Genomic DNA, 21,631 nt, shown 5'->3' on the forward strand with positions numbered 1-21,631 from the left:
GTTTTGTGTAGTGTTATGTCTGTGATGCCACAATGTCACCATTGACTGTTGTTCTGTTGAGTCTCCCTAGGTGCTTCAAAATAACCCAGCCCTACATACTGTACATCATTTGGACACATCATAGACATTTTCTAAATTATAAAAATTGCACTAAAAACAATACAGCACAAAATCTGGTTCATCAGGTATTTTATTTGCAAAGTAGTCATGTGAGGGGTGCGGGAATACTTACACGAAGGTGGCGAAGGAGCAGTGATTTGACAGTCATGGTAGATGAGATGCAAGAGTAGACGCCACATGGATGTGGTGACCCAGTCCAACAGACAAGTGCCCTTGCCAAGGCAGTGTGGGGAAGGACAGTCCAAACAGTCAATGCATTGGGGAAGAGGGTTGCCATCAGTGCTGGCTCCGTGACTGGCATTAGGCTGGTGCTTTGCCTCTGGAGACTCCCAGGCTCTTCTTTGGACGCTCCTTGATCTTTTTGCAGGGGGCGCCTGCTGAATGGCCAGCAGCGTCTGAGGACTCACCCCTCTCTGTTGGTGTTGGGGAGGATAGTGCACTGTCATCCTGGAGCACAACAGAAAAGGGCGGAGGTGTTGATTGTGACACAGGCCTGTCCCTCAGCAACGCCAATTGCTGGGCCATGATGTCCAACATTTGACCAATGCGTGCGTCGATGGACCTCATCAGCAGGATGAGCTCATGTAATAGTTCATCCGACCAGCCACTTTGTCCCTGCACCTATTCAAATGTACCGATGACTCTGGTGAAGTGGTCCAGGGATGGTGTGCCAACCTCCTGAGGTCAGGGGGGACCCTGGCCCTCCCACCTGCCCCGCTGCCACGGACCTGTTGCCTCGTCATGGTGGGTACTCACACACTCTCACTGCCCTCCACAGTTGGTGGTGTGTCCTGGTCATCCCCTGGCACAGGGAGGATGCTGGTGGTGGTGGTGGCCGAGGTGGCAGCGGTGGAGGCACAGGCCGTGACTGCAGGGGTCTGCTGTACAGTTGTTTGTGCAGCAGACGTGGTGGTGGGGAGGATGCGGTCCTGGGACCGGTTGAGTCTTGGCACACCAGATGGGCCGGCCCGGAGCTCATTGTCCAAACTGTCCTGGGAGTCAACATCCCAGAGTCCATGTACCGTGGGTGGAGACTGGCTCTGCTGGTCGTTGTTGTCCTCAGCAGCAAGATCTTCATCACCTGTGGATTAGATGGGGAATGGTCAGTGTTGTGTAATGTGCAAGTATTCTGTTAGCTGCATGTCATCTGCTGTCTGACACTACACAATTGAGACAACTTTAGTATTATTGTTAAATGCATACTGGCTGTTATTACATGGTGAAGGGAAACATCAAATAATCATACATGTCCTGTATCAATGCATTGCATTCAATTGGTGCTGTGTGGTGGAGTGTTGTAGGTCTCACAACCACAAACAGCCAGACCTGTGACAATGGCTACCTACCTGTTAGGTGAGGGTGAACAGTGCAATGGCTGACACATGCTCCTGGGTGGGGGAGGCCTCCATGCTGCTGGGGTATGGGACAAGGTGCATGGTGGGAGTCGTGGTACAGCCCTCCAACAACCAAACAGCCAGTACAGGGAAGATGGCTAACTACCTGTTAGGTGAGGGTGAACAATGCAATGGCTGAAAAATGCTCCTGGGTGAGGAAGGCCTCCATGCTGCTGGGGTGTGGGACAAGGTGCACAGTGAGAGTCGTAGTACAGCCCACCCACAACCAAACACCAGTACAGGGAAGATGGCTACCTACATGTTAGGTGAGGGTGAACAATGCAATGGCTGACCCATGCTCCCGGGTGGGGGAGGCCTCCATCCTGCTCAGGTGTGGGACAGGGGGCATGGTGGGAGTTAGATTGCAGTCCTCCCACCCTCAAACAATCCTCCAATACCAGATGGCTGCCTACCTGTTAGGTGAGGGTAAACAGTGCAATAACAGGCACATGCTCCTGGGTGGGAGAGGCCTCCATGCTGCTCAGGTGTTGGACAGGGGGCATGTTGGGAGTGACAGTGCAGGCCTCCCACCCCCAAATAAGCCTCCCAGTAAAGGTGGCTGCCTTCCTCTTAGGTGAGGGTGAACAGTGCAATGGTGTTTGGGTTGTGAAAGGAAGTACATATCAGTGTGTTGGTTGCCATTTGTTTGTACTTACCAGCCTCCGTTCCCCCGGCTTCTCCTGGGAGACTCTCAGGAGGCAGTATGGCAAGCACCTTCTCCTCCCATGGTGTGAATGTTTTCTATGGGATTGGAGGGCCACTGCAAGTCCGGTTCGCCAGCTCCCAGTTCTTGCTCCTCTTCTCCTTGACAACCCTCTTGAGATCATGGCACCGCTTCATGAGCTCCTTCTTGGATCACGGGGTGGTTCCTAATGCATTGACCCTTTGGACTATCCTTTCCCCCATTTGAGTCCTTGTGGCTAATGGTGTCTGTTGGACCAGGCTACCAAACAGTTGTGGTTCCACTCTCACTATCTCATTGACCGTGACTGTCAACTCACCCTCTGGGAATTTTAGCATTTTATGTGCTGTCATGGTGGTTGGTGGTTGGAGTGTTTGTGGGTGCAGGGGTGTGTGTGTGGTGTTGAGGTGTGAGGTGTGTTGTGTGCTGGGGGATTGTTGGTGCTGGTGTGATGGTGGTAGTGATGGTGGTGGTGGTGGTGTTGGTGGGGTTTGTGTTGTATTGTTTTGCCTCTCCTGTCAGATGTGGTGTTTTCCCTTCTCTTCTGGAGTGTTGCAAGGGATTATGGTCAGTAAAAGGGCTGTTTCTATACTCAGATGTGTGGGTGTGTCCAAATGGGCTTTTGCTGTGAGGTGTATTGTGGGTGTTGCCCTGGGAATTGTATTTTTTTTTGCATTAGTTTTATCATTGGTATGTGTTTTGTGTATTTGTGGGGCATTGCTATTTTGATTTGTGCTCAGTTAGGCATCGTTGCGGTGTTTTGGCTTTGTCTGCCATGTTTTTCATGTACCGTCTGCTGCAGTGGCTATGCTGCAGCTCTTCCGCTGGCTCTCCCATTCACTGCAGTGTGCGACCGCGGCGGTCAGAAACAGTGATTCGTACCACGGCATCAACGGGGAAATCCTAATTTCCCGTGTGGTGTCTCCGCTTTGCTTGCGGCGGGGTGTAGCTTTTCCCCTGCGTTTCTGACCGCAGCGGTCAGTTTTAGGACGTCACCGCCTGTGTCGGGCAGTTTTTGTTAGCCCGCTACCGCTGATGTCGGTCTTTTTTGGCGGTTGATCTTAATTCGACCGCTGGTTTATCCGCGGTCCTGGCAGACGGTTGATTCCGCCTCCATGGCGGTCTGGGTGATTTTCAGCCCGCTATCCTAATGGGGCCCTAAGTGTTTAATTATTCAATATATAATTGTTTATTGATGTTAATTATTTGATATTTATTTTGTGTAATTGTTTACTTTTTGATGTGTTGTTTTAACTTTTAAAGTGGTTAAGGGTGGGTATTAAATACATTTTACTTACTTCATAATTAGTTGTTTAATAGTAATAGTTTTTAATTTAAAAATAAGTTTCATTGTGTAATTTAGTCAAGTCAAGAGATTTATATAGCGCGCTACATACCCGCTACATACCCTCAAGGCGCTTGAGGAAGGGTGGGGAATTACTTGTCGAATATCCAAGTTTTAAGTTGCTTTCTGAATGCTAGGTGGTTATGAGTAAGGCGAAGGTGAGTGGGAAGAGAGTTCCAAGTTTTAGCTGCCAAATAGGAGAAGGATCTACCTCCCAAGGTGGTTTTGTTGATGCGAGGTACAGTGGCAAGAGCTTGGTTGGAGGATCGTAGCTGACGGGGGGGTGTAGAAGGACAGTCGTGTGTTGAGGCATTCGGGTCCAAGTCCGTAAAGTGCTTTGTGTACGTGGGTTAGGAGGCGGAAAGTAATCCTCTTATTTACGGGGAGCCAGTGGAGGTTTTTCAGGTGACCAGAGATGTGTTCTTTACGCAGGATGTCTAGTATGAGCCTGGCTGAAGCGTTCTGGATGCGTTGGAGTTTTTTCTGGAGTTTTGCGGTGGTACCGGCGTATAGGGTGTTTCCGTAGTCTAGGCGGCTCGTGACCAGTGCATGGGTGACCGTTTTTCTGGTTTCGGTGGGGATCCAGCGAAATGTTTTTTTGAGCATGCGAAGAATGTTGAAGCAAGATGATGAAACGGCGTTGACTTGTCTGGTCATCGAGAGTGAGGAGTCCAGGATGACGCCCAGGTTCCGTGCGTGGTCCGTCGGGATGGGTGCTTTTCCAAGGGCCTCTGGCCACCAAGAGTCATCCCAAGCGGAGGGGGAGGTGCCTAAGATGAGGACTTCTGTTTTGTCTGAGTTCAGTTTCAGACGGCTGTGCATCATCCACTCGGCTACTTCTTTCATTCCTTCATGTAGGTTGGTTTTGGCGGTGTTAGGGTCTTTGGTGAGTGAGAGGATCAGTTGAGTGTCGTCAGCGTAGGAGATGATGTTGAGGTTGTGTTGGTGAGCGATGGCCGCGAGGGGGCTCATGTATACGTTGAAGAGGGTGGGGCTGAGTGACGATCCTTGTGGCACGCTGCAGATGACTTCAGAGGCCTCTGACTTGAATGGTGGGAGGCGGACTCTCTGGGTTCTTCCGGTGAGGAACAAGGTGATCCAATCCAGTGCTTTTCCTTGGATTCCGACGTTTTTGAGGCGCTGTAGAAGGGTGCTATGACAGACTGTGTCGAAGGCAGTGGAGAGGTCGAGGAGGATGAGGGCGACTGTGTCTCTGTTGTCCAGTAGAGTTCGAATGTCATCTGTTGCTGCGATGAGTGCGGTCTCAGTGCTATGTTTGGCTCGGAAGCCGGACTGTGATGAGTCAAGGGATTTGTTGGTTTCGAGGAAGGCGGCGAGCTGGTTGTTGACAGCTTTCTCGATGACTTTGGCCGGGAATGGAAGAAGCGAGATGGGGCGGTAGTTTTTGAGTTCGGTGGGGTCAGCTGTGGGTTTTTTCAGAAGGGCGCTGAGTCTTATTTTACAGTTTAAGTTAGGTCTGTGTTGTGGGGACTATAGGGTTAAAGTGAGGGTGGTTAAGTAATTTTTATTATTTTTGTTTATTAATATCATTTTTTAATTGATAAGTAATTATGTTAATTATGGTAGTATATTTTTGTAAATTAAAAGTGTGTTGTGATTTGTGTGGTGTTATAGGGTAGGAAATAACATAAATAAATGTATTTTATAAATAATGACTGTAAATATTTTCCAGTTTAAAATATTTTTGGGGGAATTTTTTTATTTGATATAATATTTGTAGGTGTTTGTTATTTGTAATTATTATTATAATATGTTTGAATATATATATATATATATATATATATATATATATATATATATATATATATATATATATTATATTTATATATTTTTTAATTATTTACTTTTGAACTGACAAGTGTGAATAGCACATTTTGTCCCTCCACTATCCAACACTTTCCCTACTGCAGTCACTGAAGTGGGAAGAGTCATTTTTACCCCTTCGCTATCCAACATTTTCCCTACTGTTGCACTCACGGGAGTGGGAATAGTAATATTTACTCCTCCACTATCTATCACTTTCCCTACAATTGCAGTTATTGAAGTGTGAAAAGTAATTTTTACCCCTCCGCTATTCAACATTTTCCCTACTTTTGCCCTTGATGGTGTGGGAATAGTAGTTTTCACCCCTTCACTAACAAGCACTTTCCCTACTGTCTTACTTATTGGAATGGGAATAGTAATATTTACTCATCCACTATCCATCACTTTCTCTACTATTGCAGATATTGGAGTGTGAATATTAATTTTTACCCCTTCGTTATTCAACATTTTCCCTACTGTTGTACTCATTGGAGTGGGTATAGTAAATTTTAGCCCTCCACTATCCAACACTTTCCCTACTGTTGCACTCACTGGAGTGGGAATAGTAATGTTTACCCCTCCGCTATCCAAAACTTTCTCTACTGTTGCAGTCACTGGAGTGGGAATAGTTATTTTTACCCCTCTGCTATCCAACACTTTCTCTACTGTTGCACTGACTGGATTTGGAATAGTAAATGTAATCCCTCCTCTATCCAACACTTTCCCTACTGTTGTACTCATTGAAGTTTGAATAGTAATATTTACTCCCGGCACCCTTGAGTTTCACAGGTCGTTAACGGCCATTTGCATATTTACATACCTTTTGAAAACTGGTCACTGAGGCTTAGTTTTTTTTGTTATAGTTCCAGTACCCCCTTTGCCCCAACTCAGCCTTTCCCTTACATTTGGATTTTAAATCTACTGCAATAGTGTGAGAATGTATTTTATGAAAAGAAATAATAAAAAGTAGAGCTGCCAGAAGAAAAAAATACCAGCCATTTTTCAACACACTGTTTGCTACCTCTCACATTTTGTTTGCTTTATATACTTGCACAAGTGCCACCATTGCCTACGTAACGTTTGTTCTTGTGTTTGAGTGTGCCATTTATTGCAGTATTATACCTGTACTTTTACTTTGTACGCTTTTGTAACCTGCACACATCACTTTTTCCTCCTGTAATGTACCGTTTGCCACCTCTTGTAATTTGGTTGCTCGCTATTGTCACTTTTGCCTCATGTAACTGAACGTTTGCTTTTGTACTTAGTTCACTTGTAATTTTCTCCTCATGTAACATTACTGTTCCTATTGTGAAGCGCTCTGACACCTTCGGGTATTCGTAATGTGACTTTTCGGTCTTTGTTCCCTTTATCAGTCATGGATCATTGAGGCAGCCCTAGAACACAATTAAAAGTGCTTTCTATTTATATTTGCTGTTCCAAGTATGCACAGATGAGTGCTGAAATATACAGCTTTACGTGACTGCTTATTTTTGTACCGTCTGGGACATCAAAATATTGAGCAGGCAACCCTAATCATAGGACTGGAAGTATGTTGCAAGATCAGAATATTTATTTCCTCCACCCTCGATCCCTGATTAATGTCATAATAGCAATAGTTTAACCTATATCTTAAACCCTACGCCGCAGTCAATAATATGTTGAGTTACTTCAAGTGTCTGGAAATACACCCTGCATTCAGAGAACTCACTTCTCATTCTAGCACTTCACTTTCATGCTCACCCTGCATTCACAGCGATCACAATGCACTCACACTGATCACCATGCACTCACATCATTCACCCTCTCACCCTGCACTCGCAGTGATCACTCTGCAATCACAATGCACTTGCGTTGTTCTCCCTGTACCTCAACCTGAAGTCACGCTACTCATCTGCACTCATCCTGCACTCATGTGACACCTCATTCACCTGCCCCCTCACTGCTCAATTTGCAACTCACTCAAACAAGCCCATCATTAACCATGCATTCTTTCATCCCACTCTGCACTTATATCCACACTCAAATTCATATGGCCACCTCACTCATCCTGCAGTCACTCCTCTTTCCCTACTCTCATACTGTTGCATCGCTCACCGTGCACTCACATGGGCACTCTTCTCATCCACAGAGGGCAGGGTTTTAGGGACCCCTGCTGCTCCCGGACAGGGCCAGGTGAGCTTCTAATGTGGCAGCACGTATTCCTGCGGAGTGGAAGGCCCATCACAAAGGTTGACTAGACATCTTTCTGATGTTAATTGCTGTATTTTGGTTGTAAACTGGTACCGTTTTATTGTGAGCAAAAAAATGTCAAAATAATGAAGCAATTCTATCCCAAAATAACGTGGCATCACATAACATCTACATTTTCCTCTCACACAATTTAGTCAAGCCTTCTGTGTAATTTGGTCCTCACCTGCCTCGTAATTCCAGAAGCCCTGCCTACAGGTTTAGAAATGTTTGTCAGGAGGGGGTCCTTATGTCTGAAAATGTTGACAGGGGGGTCTCGGCACCCAAAAGTTTGAAGACCTCTGCCCTATACTGTCCAATACTTACCTTAAATTGAATGTAATTGTATGTGTTGTAATGGTATACGTTGTAAAGGTAGTATGCAATGCAATAGAATGTGTTGTAAAAGTAGTTTTTTAAAATGCGAGGTAGTGTAATGCAATGTAATGGAATGCGTTGTAGTGGATGTTGCGATGTAAAAAATGTGTTGTAAGTGCATGTGTTGTAAATGTATGTGTTGTAACATCATACATTGCCACCTGAGCTACCTAAGAAACCGAAAACCCTTCCTTGAGGGTTCTGACCTCAAAACGGCAATCCAGGCTCTAGTAATTTCCAGACTAGAATATGGATGCTCCACTCTTGCAGGGCTACCCAAGAACTCCCTGGCCCCACTGAAAGCCTGCCTCAACACCGTTGCCAGACTCTTAACTGGCTTAAAGAAATTCAACCACATTTCTCCCCACCTCAAAACTTTGAAGTGGCTTCCCCTAAAGGCCAGCATCCAATTTAAACTGGCCTGCATTACTCACAAAGCTCTCAACTCCAATTCCCCTGCTTTTCCCGCCCACAAACTTGTGATATCAGTAGGAGCCAGAAACCCCCAATCTGCCATAGACTTATTGCTGCAACCAGCCTGCTTCTGGAAGAAAAAACCTACAATCAGGCCTTCTCTGGGGCCACTCCAAGGGTCTGGAACTCCCACCCGCCATCAGAAGACTTCCATCCTTGGCACATTTCAAAAAGGAGACAAAACCTTCTTAATGGGCAAATACCTGGTTTTATGATTACATCTCAATCATTGTAGCAACATGTTTCAACCCTCCACCTTGACATCATTCACGGCTATTTGGAGGATACCTATTACTGCACTCCGGAGCATCCCACCCAAGGGTTGAGACTGTGTGCCTTCTTTTATAAGTGTCTACCTATTTTTACCTTTTTTAACTTTTTATCCCTCTTGTACCTGGGATCTTAGACTGCGTGCTTTTTCTCGTATAATGTTTAATGTTTGCCCCATCTTACCCAATTGTTCCCTCCCTTCCTAACGCTTTGTATACCACTCTTAAACCTGTAAAGTGCTCTGATACCCTCACGGATCTGGTTCGCGCTCTATAAAACTTTAAAATACATAAATAAATACAATTAAGTTTAAAAAATATATATTTTGCAGGTATGACGGTATTCCTGCAGTACCAGTGATTTAGCTTCACCCTAGTGGTACTGCGGTCTGTGCATCTACCATGGAAGCACATCATGGAAATGATGTGCACACTGTAACAGTTCAAGTTTACGTTTTTATCTCTCTTTAGAAAGTTTGACATTTTTAGATACACACAGAAATATTGTCATCTTTTCTGTTTAATAACTAGGCTGACATATTTTTTTTTTGTGTGGTTTATGGATGCTGCCAGGACATCATGGATGCTCACCGTATTAGCTAAGATGTTTTTATTGTTTTTACTTATGGGGCATACATTAAGCATGTGATTCAAGATGACATAGTTATCATAATCTTTGTTTAGTCTTGTTGATGCTTTAGTGTCTGCAAGTGTGTTTTGTTTATAAACAAAAGATAAAGTTGGTGATCAGATACTGTAAAAACTTCGATATCTGACCATGAGATTAAGGGCCCGATGTAGGTAATCCTAGATTACCGATTCTTAAATACCGAATCATACCGATTCGGTATTTAAGAACTGGCAATCCGGATTTAGGTAATTTTACCGAATTCATTACAGAATCGGTAAGATTCGGTAATTACCGAATCGGTATTTACCGATTCGGTAATTGCCATTCATTCCTATGGGCCTGGAGGCCCATAGGAATGAATGTCAAATACCGAATCGGTAAATACCGATTCGGTAATTGGGGGAACATTGAAGGGTGGCAGGGTGGCACTTTGACACCCTGTTGCACCCCTCAATTGTGCATGGGTGCACATGTTGCAGACATACATGCCCTTAGGGGATGTATGTCTGCAACATGGCACCGTTTTAAAAGCAAAAAAAATGCTTTTGAAAGGATTTTCATTATTTACCACCAACTTATAGTTGGTGGTAAATAACGACTTCTTAAACCCCTGTAGCACTGATTTAAGTGCTACCTACATGTCAAAATACAGAATCGGTAATTTTACCGATTCGGTATTTTACAGAATCGGTAAAATTACCAATTCTGTATTTTAACATGCCCCTACATCTCCATCTTCAAATACCGGTCGGTAACGGCCGAAATCGGCCGTTACCGACCGGTATTTGGCTACCTACATCGGGCCCATAGTGACTTCACACTAGAACTATTAAGCCAAAGTCACGCCTGTTACAGCGTCACCCAACCTAGGTCAGAAGTAGCTTTCAACCTGGCACTGTTTTTCATTCCTGGGCAAAAATAGCTGAGTTGTTATTTTTCTAACAAAAACAAGTAAGCTGTGTGATCCATCTTAAGTAACCTGAACAATAAGCTTGCCATTTACTACTTCAGCTAAATAGCGACTGGAAACAGTTTTAGGATGTTAGGAAGCAAAGAACTAGCTAAATATGTTAGAAATGTTCTTGCTACTTTTTCTGACCATGCATTCTGAGGGCCTCATTTATGAAAAGTGATGCATTGCTGCGTGAAAACAGCGATTCGTCACTTTTCATTGCGCCCTCCTTGCGACACCAATGATGCGCCATATTTACAGCATGACGCATCATTGCGCAAGGAGTTACAGATACGTCAGTATTTTTTATGTATCTGCTTGGCACAAAAGTGACGCATTGCTGGAGCTGTGTCACAAAAGTGACACAGCTCCAGCAATGTGTCCTTTCACATGGGGCAAGCCCCATGTGAAAGGGCCTGCGTCAGTCTTACGCCTGCTGTGAGGCAGGCGTAAAAAAGTTACGCATTGCAACCTAGAAGTGGCGCAGTGAAATCTTATAGATTTCACTGCAACACTTCTATGACCTTTTTGTGAGTCAGAACGTCCCCTTGCATACATTATACCTGGCGCAGGTATAATGTAGCACAGGGGTTTACAAAGTGGCGCATCTACCTAGATGCGTCACTTTGTAAATATGGTGCATCAAGGCTCATTTTTACGATGCTGATGCGTCACAAAAAGTGACGCACCGGTGGCGTATAAGTGAAGCACGGCCTCATTAATGAAGCCCTTAGTGTTTACTTGACACATTTTATGCACTAGACTAGGATTTTAATATAAACATTTTACTTTCCCCCTACTGTTTCTGAGTTCTAATTTGAGTGTGTAATTTATTGATGATACAGGGTTTGGTCTTCCACTAAGTTCCTGAATTAATCTTATGGTATTGATTTTTTGCAGAATCACTTCCCATGAAATATTACTAAGCAGACTTTATCTATGATGCAGCCCAGTCTGATTTCGAATTTGTATTCATACATTGACTGAGCCATTGCACCAGAGACTTCGAAATCCTACCCCTGTGAGTTTGGAGGGGGCTCCCAAATCGCATCAGGAGGGCCTCGCTGTGTCACGCAGGAACTTGGTAGTAACCCATAAAAACGTTTTTTCCTTTTGTCTCCATAATTCTTTCTGGGTCCTCCCCATGTTCCCTGAGTCATTTTATCCCTATCTTGCCCCCTTATACTATTTAAATATTACAATTTCAGAACACTGGGACTGGCCCCAAAGCCCAGTAATGGCAGCATGACTATTTCTTTCAAATTGCAGATGGCCCATGAGATTGCACGATCCCACAAGACCAGTACGGTCCTACAGTACTGAAAAGCCTGAAGGTAGAAAATATCCCTTGGCCAATCTGTGGGCATTTTTTTTAATTCGCAATCCTGCATGACTCATGTGGGACTATCAAAATATACCTATTTTCGTAACCCCTTTATTACCACCTCAAACATCTCTTTAAATGCAAATTTCTCTGAAATGGTTGAATGAAACAAATAACAAAAAGCACACTTTCTGAGTAACGTTCTAACTGTTTGCTACAGTTGATGTAATGCTGTTCAAACATTTTGTTTGGTACCTGTAATTAACATGAGAAATTAATGTTTTGGGCTTCCCCACTTTCCAGAAGGAACCTGAGTTGTATCTTCCCAAAATGTTCATCCACCTGGAAATTTTCAGGGTGATCCATCAAGAAGGGGCTAAGAAAAATGGTGGCGAGTCCCAAAATGTTGATTTCCCATGTTAATTTAATTCTCTTAGGAAAGTTTGGAAAGGGATCAGAAAATATAGCTGAATGGAATTACATTGAATTTGGCAGAAAGTTTGAACTTCAATCTGAAATGATACTTTTCATAATGTGGTTTAAATCCATTCAGATGTTTTATAAAAAATAGACCCCAACGAGGGCTCAGGTAGGTGTAAAGGGGTCATGAAGTTAGGCATGTCTAAACAGTTGGTGTCCAGATGTCCTCAAAGTGGCCACCTTGCACTTCCAACAACTGCAGCAGTTAATTACCTTGTAATCTACTGCAGAGTCATCAGAGAATTCTAATGAACAACTAGCGCACTGACATTCTGTATTCAAGACAAGTTCAAGTTCAAGTTTTACATTTGTATAGCGCACTACTCACCCAGAGGGTCTCAAGGCGCTTGAGGGAGGGGGGTACTTTACTTATCGAATATCCAAGTTTTTAGTTGTTTTCTGAAGGAGAGGTGGTTCTGTGTAAGGCGGAGGTAGGTGGGGAGGGAATTCCTGGTCTTGGCTGCTAACTCCTAAACAATATATTGTTGGAATGGGAGCTGTTAAATTTAAAGCATTCCCTGAAGAGAAGACTGGAGTAAATGAGCCCGGAGGTGGAAACGAAGGTATGTAGCCAGAGGGGCAAAAAAGTGAGGGGAGGTGTTGGTTGTTAGTAATTCGATACTGAGAAGAAGTTCCCTTGAATGAGATATTCAATAAAACAACTTAATTAACAAATCAATTAGGACAATAAAGTTAAGAAAATTGTACACAATTTATTAATATTACAAAATATATTAAGAAACACAAGTGGGCAAAAGCGCCACTGTACACAAATAAAAACAAATAAATTAGATGAAAAATTGTTAAAACGGTTTTTTGACATACATGGAGATCAAAATCGACCAGCAATATTGATACCAGGAAGGGGGAACAGACAACAGTACGACATCCAATTGTTACAGTACTAGGTGTACATTCAAACTCAATGTGATACCCATGTGCTGTGCACAGTTTTTATATTGTATCAACACAGGTATCCAAGTCTAGGAATTGTACTTGAAAGTGCGTCGACGCATTTCGGTGGTTGAAATAGTTTTGGACCACCTTTATCAAGACTCTATCTTTTGTCTGTCGTGTATCTGGGGTCAAGAACGATCACCCTTTAAATTCTTGTTTGGATAAACTCCCTGTACGTCCAGTTGTGGAAATGTGCGCTTAAGGATAAGTGGGTTGACATCAGTTTTCCTTCACACTTTTATGTGACTGACTTCAGTTTATCGGTTTAAAAATCTTGCAGATAAACGTGATGCGCTTGGCAATACTGCTCGTTAAAGAGCGTCTTTTTCTGTTTAAAAGAAGTGGAAACCAGGGGCGCTTTCGTCTTGTCCTCCCGGCGAAAACAATTGTTTCCCTATTCGGCCGAAGAGAACTGCCTGCTTCTCTGGTTTCAGTCCGGTTACTGGAGACTACTGAAGGGTCCACTGAAGGGTCTTTTTCTGTTTAAAAGAAGTGGAAACCAGGGGCGCTTTCGTCTTGTCCTCCCGGCGGGAAAATATTTTTTGTTTCCCTATTCAGCCGAGAAGAGAACTGCCTGCTTCTCTGGTTTCAGTCCCAGTAATAATAATAAGTAGTAGTAATTCGAAACATAATGCAATAGTAAAGATAGAGATATCTGCCTAGGTAGAGCATCTTCTTTCCACCACATCTGTTTACTTAGCATAACCTTTTTCTCAGTCGCTTCACTGCTTTCTACTTTTAAAAAGGTTATACTTTACTATGATGCTATGATGATTCTTGCAGTAACATGCTTTTGGATGAACAGATTAGGAAGGCTCTTGCCTTTAAATGTTATGCTGCAAACAAGTTTGGGACCCGATACCTGCTGTACTCCAATGAAGAGCAAAACACATGCCGGGGCTCAAAAAATGAAAGATTTGAAGAAATTAATAGCTATAAAGCTACACAATTGAAACATTAGCTATCAAGCTCTGCTTCACAGGATGAAATTACCTTTTGCAAGTGATGGACCACATTGACTAGAATGCACTAGGAGGGCTACTCTGCTGTGCTTCACTTGAAGCTCACAGGTGAAGGCTAATGGTGAGTGCCAGTCCTCTTTTGAGTGCTGCTAAATGGATGCTTTTGCGTAGGGCCATTGACAGAGTACCAGCGAGAGATGACCCTTGCAGTATCATGCTGTTATATGAATAGTTAAAAAGGTACTAGTCTTTAAATGCTATGCTTCCAAAATGTGTGGCACACTGAGTTGTGTTTTACTTGAAGCCCACAGTTGATGGCTTATGGGGAGAGCCAGTCTTGTGTAGAGTGATACCAAATGGAGATTTCTTCTTTTTGCATATATTACACAATGGTGGTCACCACTGGGTAGTTATAGATAGGATTGTGTTTCCATAGGAACTACCTTTTTTGTGTTCCTAATAATTGTGGTGAGGTTTCATGAATCAGCTCAAAACATTCCTAAAAAAGTATTACTTTTTGACTACTTTGAACATGGATCCATCAAGTGGGGGCAGAGAAAATGGAGATCCCTAGAGTTATTTTCCCATTAATTTTTCCATAAGAACTTTAGACTAAGGGTGGGCTTTGTTCGCGAAGTAGCGCTACGCGAAGCTACGCGAAGTGCACTTCGCACTACGCGAACTTCACGTAGCACTACGCGAGCTGCGTAGTAGCATGTTCGCACTGTGCAAGATGTGTTTTCAATGATTGCACAGTGCGGACAAGCATCCGGCACTGTGCAATCATTGAAAACTGCATCTTGCACAGTGCGAGCTGTAGTTTTCTGCTGCTCGAGTAGATTATTACTCGAGCTGCAGCTTTCTCAACGCAAACTGGTAGTCTCTCATTGAGAGCGGTCGCGAGCATGCGCAACCACTCACAATGAGAAACCTTACCTCCCCGCGTTGAGAATATCACCGGGATGTCATTTTGCTTGCTCGCGAAAGCGAACATGACGTTCAGGAACGCGAACAAGCAAAAAATGAGCGCTGCACTACGTGTGTTCGCACTGTGCTACGTGCAGCTTGCGTAGTGCGAAGTTGCGCAAATTTCGCAAACTCCGCGAGCGTAGCGTAGTGCTTCGCCCAGGGTTACTTTAGACACAGATGCAGCCCAAACCACTGAGCATATTTTACCAAATTTTGTATAAAGCTAGATCTTGGCCCAGAAAGTGTGTCTTTTGTGAATTGACATCAATCCGTTCAGTAGTTTTTGAGTGATGAGTCCTCACAGAAAATTGTATATCTAGGGACGCTGAGCCTCCGTGGAACTGGCAGATCTCAAGCTGAGATCTGATTGTCTGCCACCACATCAAACAGGAAGTGGCAGCAGCCATCTTAGGGCTCAGGATTCAGTCCTGTGTCCTAATAATAAAAATGTATTAAAAGACATAGGGGGCAAGGTAGGGATACCCTAAACCCCTAGACCTGCTGGTGGGGTCCCAAAAGGGCCCAATATGAGGCCAAAAAGTTTTTTTAAGACATTCTGCAACTTAAAGGAGAATCCATTAAATGCGCAGTAAAAAAGCAAGTGCAGGCTTATACATTTCTTTTTAAAACCACTCACTGTGGGCCAAGGCCTGCGGGGTGCAAAGGTAGGTTATGTTTTTTATCAGGGGACAAATAGCCCACTTCTCGAGCCTCTGAGAGGACATGAGGACCTCACCCCACAGTAAAAAAAAAAAAAAAATGTGGTACGGAGCCCCCCTTCTGGAGCAAACATAGGCCCAGGGGCACCATGTCCCGGGGCCAAAATATAAATGAAAGGGGAGGGATCTCTGACCCTGAGCCATAAAAAGACCCTGGGATCCCATCCCCAAGGCAGTCACTTTATTTAAAATGGAGGGGGGCAGACTTATGAGGGCCCTGGCAACCTCATCTCCCAGGGCTGGCTCATTGACTGTGTCTCCGGGAGTCCACATCCGGGACACAGTAGTTTCCTTGCCTGCACTAGTGTAGGCTGGAAAATGTGCTTGCTCCCTTCTGGTAGGAGCATTTTCAAGTCACCTGCCACACAAGAGCAGGCATCTAAGTCTTCTCCCAGTCAGCATGACACTACAATTTTTTCCCACAGATGGGAGCTGAATTTTGCTCTGTTTCCCCGACCACACTGATGCAGGCAGGGAAACAGAACACATATGGCTCTCGCCTGTGGGGATCATGCATAAATTACTGCTCCCTCCGTGCATGTGCAGTGTCAGATCCTGCACCATGTGGTGAGCTGGCTAGGACAGTGGTGGCCTTGGTACTCCCCTGTGGCCCTCAAATCATGAATACCTCAGGGGATAGGGCCCCTGGAGCCAGATTAAGCTCTGGGAGGGGGCTGTGTGGCCCCTCCCATTTTAAAAAAACAGATGCCCCCAGGGAATCAGGCCCTCAAGTCTACTAAGGCTCAGGGAGAGGGCCGCTAGCCCCTCTGCATATAAGTCAGCCCCGGTGGAAGGGGTCCTCGAGCCTATTAAGGCTTGCAGAGGGGGGTCACATGACCCCCCTTTTCTATTATATATGCACCCAGAATGCGGTCCCTGGGGCCTGATGAGGCTTGGGGAGGGGGTCTGCATGCCTGCCCTCCTTAGAATTTAGCTCCCAGGGAAAGGGTCCCCATGGCCTAATAAGCCTTGGGAAGGAGGGCATTTTTTTTAAATGAATTTGGGCCCAGGGGATGAAATCACAATGGATTAGGAGGCTTGGGGAGAGGGGTACCGGGCCCCTCCCTTGAGGATGGGGTTTCTGGTGCTTATTGAGGCTCATAACATGCACCTCTCCCCTTATAATTTGCCCCAGGGGGTTGGTGCCATGAGGCCTAAGAAGGATCAGGAAAGGTGTTGCATGACCCATGCAATGGTTAATTGTATGTGCCCCCGGGGAATAGGGTCCCCAGAGCCTTTTAAGGCTTGGGGACATGTGGGGCATACCCCATCCCCTTAATGTATATGTTTTGTCCCTGACAGATGTGGTCTCTGGGTCCCGAAGGCCAACCCTACACAACAAACGCCAAAGGCTCTGCACGGCGTGGTGTTGGCAGCGTGCTGGGGTGTTGGCCACAAGGCCTGGTGGCTAGCCAAGCCCTGTGGCCAACCCTCTACTGCACATGACAAAAGGCAATTTGCAGCAGGGGGTAGTTTTACACAAAATAAAACAATTCATCAGCGTATCACTGTAGTGATAAACCCTGACTGATCTCGGGAGTTCTCCCCGGCTTAATGTCAATGGACATGTAAATGGTTTTATTATTTTGTTTACATTGGTTCTGCATTTTTCAAGAAATTTGCAATTAAAAAGGTGCTCCGGGCAGTTGGACAAGCTGGAGTCCTGCAGGATCATGTTTTAAAAATGTGGCCTTCTGACTGGCTTAGGGAGCTTGTTTTCTTTTGGATCTTTTTTGGTACTGCCTGACCAGGACCAAACCACTGATACCAAAAAATCAGATTGGCTGGCTGCAGCTAAAAACAAAATGCTGCAGCATTTATTACTAAATACAAAAAGGAGGGGTTGGCCCAATGGACAGGACCCAGATAGGGCCTTATACTTACTAAAAAAAGAAATATATTACAGCACTTGGAGAGTTGGTCCACAACCCTTTCAAATTTGTTTCAAAAGCCCATAAGTGGGTAGGTTGGGCACACCCTACCTCCAGGGCGATGTGTAGGTGCCAAAAGATTTTAAAAAAGAATTCAGGAGGTGGGTACTGCTTTATGAAACAGCTAATACCATAGTACCCAGTGTGGCCCACTACGTACCATAGTACCAGCTGTATGTTTCCACATTCTGCAACTCTTTTACATTTCTATTTTTTCAAATATCGCTCTGGCCATGCAGTAAGCTTACTACAGATATCTGCCTGGAGGGGTAAGGGCAACACAACAGATGATAAAGAGTAGGAAGGAGGGTTAGGGGAAGCACAATTACCATGGGGCACACTCAGGGGCCTGGGCAATACAACGGACTGCAGAGTGCAGTATTGAGGGATCAGGAGCACACATAAAGAGTGTAGGAGGCAGTGGCAGGGACGACAAGCCGACCATAGAGGAAGGCGGAAGAGACAGTTGCATCAACCATGCATAATAATCATCATTATGTCATATGCCAATGGCACCCAGCTCATACTCACCCTCGCAGAAAATATCTCAAACACCCAAGTGAACTTCACCAGTTGCATGTCTAAGGTCACAACTGGATGAACAAAAAAACAGCTAAAAACTCAACTGAGATAAAACAGAAATGATCCTTTTTGGAAGAGACACCTCTCTCCAGGCCTAGACCTCAGGATCTACACAGCTAGGAACATTTCCACACCCATCCAGCTCAGACACGAGCCCAGGAATCATGATTTGCAACAAAATCTCAAAGACCAACCAAGACACCATGGTCGCATCCACCTGCTTCTACTCTCTTTAGGCAACTCAAGAAAGTCTTAGGATGGCTCCTGCTTGATATCAAAAGGTTAGTCATGCAAGGTCTTATAATAAGAAGGCATGACTACGGCAGCACCCTCTACATCGACATTACCTCTTAACTCACCAAGAGGCTACAGTTAATACAGATCACAGCAGCAAGAATATTGTGCAAACTGAAACTACCACACCACATGCATGTTTCCAAATGCCTCATGGCCTTCCACTTGCTCCCTATCCACAGACACCCTCTCTTCAATCTCTGACACACACCTGCAAAACACTACACAATAAAGCGTACCTCAATAACTGCATCCAGTTCTACCACACACACAACCAGACACCTCTGCTTGGCCAATTTCTCAACACACATACCCCCGCATCTGCCAAATCAGAGACCTTGCCGTACCCAAAGTCTATAAAATCTCCCCTATCGCATCAGAGCCACCAGCATCATCCTAGGGTTCCATAATAAACTGAAAACCTGACTTTTCCAATAGGCCCCAGACAGATTTGCACCCCTCCTTCTCAGGTGCAGGATACCCTCCGAGGTGAGATGTGCACCATACAAATAGGTATATAAATACCTTGTGCTGCCACTGCTCTCCAACCTGCCCCCCAGTGTCTACTTTCTGCCCCTGTCCCCATCCCTCTGCCCTCGGTTCTCTATGTATATACACCTTCCTTCTCCATCTGGAACTATGTGGTCTGTTGTGCCACCACTGTCCCTGCTGCCTGGCCTTCCTGGTGAGCAAGCAGCCCCTATCACTGCCCTAGCACCCCTCCCTCTGTCTTTCCTTCTCCTTGTATGTATCCCTGCCCTCTGAGGTCAGTTGTGGTGCCACTGCACCTCCTGGCTGCCCTTTATGATCAGCTTACTGACCATGTGTCTGCACCCTCCACCTGGACCTCTGTTCTTAGTGTGAATGTCTTTGCCCAATCCATACTGCCCTCCTGTTGCCACTGTACCTCCCCGTTGCCCTCTCCCTGGTCAACTTACATGTCTTTGCCTGTATCATTTTGCCTTCATTGATCAAAATGCATGATTTTAGATACATTTGCAATGATGACATTTTTTTTTCTTCTGTTTGGACACTGATAGTTTAGGTCAAACTCTTGGCATTTCCCATATTGGGCCACTATAATTCTCAAGGCTGCCCTAGCTCCTTCACTAGCACTTTCATTTGCACTGGGGTCAAACTCTGGAGTCAATATGCTCAAACCTCTGTTTCTGTTAATGAAACCCCTTTGTATGTTGCATGGACATCTTGGAAAAATGAGGCTTGCCTCTTACAAAGGGAAAAGAAAGGGGGAGGTTAATATATCTTGGGAGCTGGATGTGTGGAATGCACTTGCTCATTTTAATTCTAGCCTTTGAACCTGATATTTATTGTTATGCTTTAGATGATTTTGGTTTCTTGGTGAGAAGCATCTTTTGGTATTTGTAACATGTTTCTTGCTGCTAAGTGGTTAGCTGGTTTATCACGGGTTGACTACTGGCAGCAGAAAATCGATGTAGTTGTCCCTGGATTCACAAGGTAGCCTTTCTTTGTGATTCCACTATGACTAGTAAATACATATATATATATATATATTTACAAAACCTTGAAAATTCACTGAAAAAACCATAGGTTATAGACCATATATAGTTAGGAATTAGCATTTACAAAACCTTATTTTACTCACACAAAACCATTGAAATTCGCATATATAGTTAGTTGCACTAACTATATATCGCGCACCCGCAATCCACTGCTGATGATGTCACATATTACATCATTCATGACATGGTCAGTGACATCACTGATGACATCACTGATGACATCTCAAATGACATCACTGATGACATCTCAAATGACATCACTGATGACATCACTGATGACATCTCATTTGACATTACTGATCACATCACTGATGACATCATTCATGTGATAATACGATGAACCTCTTCAGACTCTAATATAACCTTAGATACAATCAGTGTAAACAGACACTCACAGACTGTCACTCATCCATGGAGTTACTCACACACCTAGTCAGTCATGCAAAGAATCAATCACACCTCCATTTCCTCAACTATACAGTTATACAAACTTTACTTATTCAAACATATACTAACACATATTTACTCTCTTATACAATCCCTGATACAAGTTTACAATGATCCATACAGCCACTCACACATTCACTGGCTCTTATGCACAGTTATTTATATATGTCAACTCTCACATGTACTGTGTTTTACATATGTACTTACTTTGACATGTAGCACTGAGATATCCATGCACTCACCAATACACTCATGCACACAGTCAACCGCCCATACAGCTGTTTCCACATGCACTTTTGAAACCATACATCTAGTGAATCAACTGCTCACACATCTATGCACAGAGTCATACACCTCCCAGCCCCCCACACACACACTCAGTCTCCCATACAAATACTTGGGCAACCAATCAATAACCCATATAGTTACTCATATAGCTACTGATCAACACATGCAGCAGTTTACAGAACAACAGACATAATGATGCCCAAATTAAGACAGTTTAGTCACTAACCCATGCACTCAGTGAGACACATTTAATCACTCACTCATACAGTCAGTCATGCACCTACTAAATCCTTCATCCAGACACTTATACATCCACTCATTCTTCAATATGTAAGACATATTTTAACTTTACAGAAACATACAGTCACTGGATGTTGTCATCAGTGATGTCATTTGAGATGTCATCAGTGATGTCATTAGTGATGTCACTGACCATGTCATGAATGATGTATTATGTGACATCATCAGCAGTGGATTGCGGGTGCGCGATATATAGTTAGTGCAACTAACTATATATGCGAATTTCAATGGTTTTGTGTGAGTAAAATAAGATTTTGTAAATGCTAATTCCTAACTATATATGGTCTATAACCTATGGTTTTTTCAGTGAATTTTCAAGGTTTTGTAAATGCTAATTCCTAACTATATATGGTCTATAACCTATGGTTTTTTCAGTGAATTTTCAAGGTTTTGTAAATGCTAATTCCTAACTATATATGGTCTATAGCCTATGGTTTTTTCAGTGAATATATATATATATACATACATATATAAACATATATCATCTGTATATCTATATAAATACAAACATAAATGCATGCATACATATACTTATATGCATA

Source organism: Lissotriton vulgaris, chromosome 9 (assembly GCF_964263255.1).
Source record: "Lissotriton vulgaris chromosome 9, aLisVul1.2, whole genome shotgun sequence".
In the NCBI taxonomy this organism is placed as follows: domain Eukaryota; kingdom Metazoa; phylum Chordata; class Amphibia; order Caudata; family Salamandridae; genus Lissotriton; species Lissotriton vulgaris.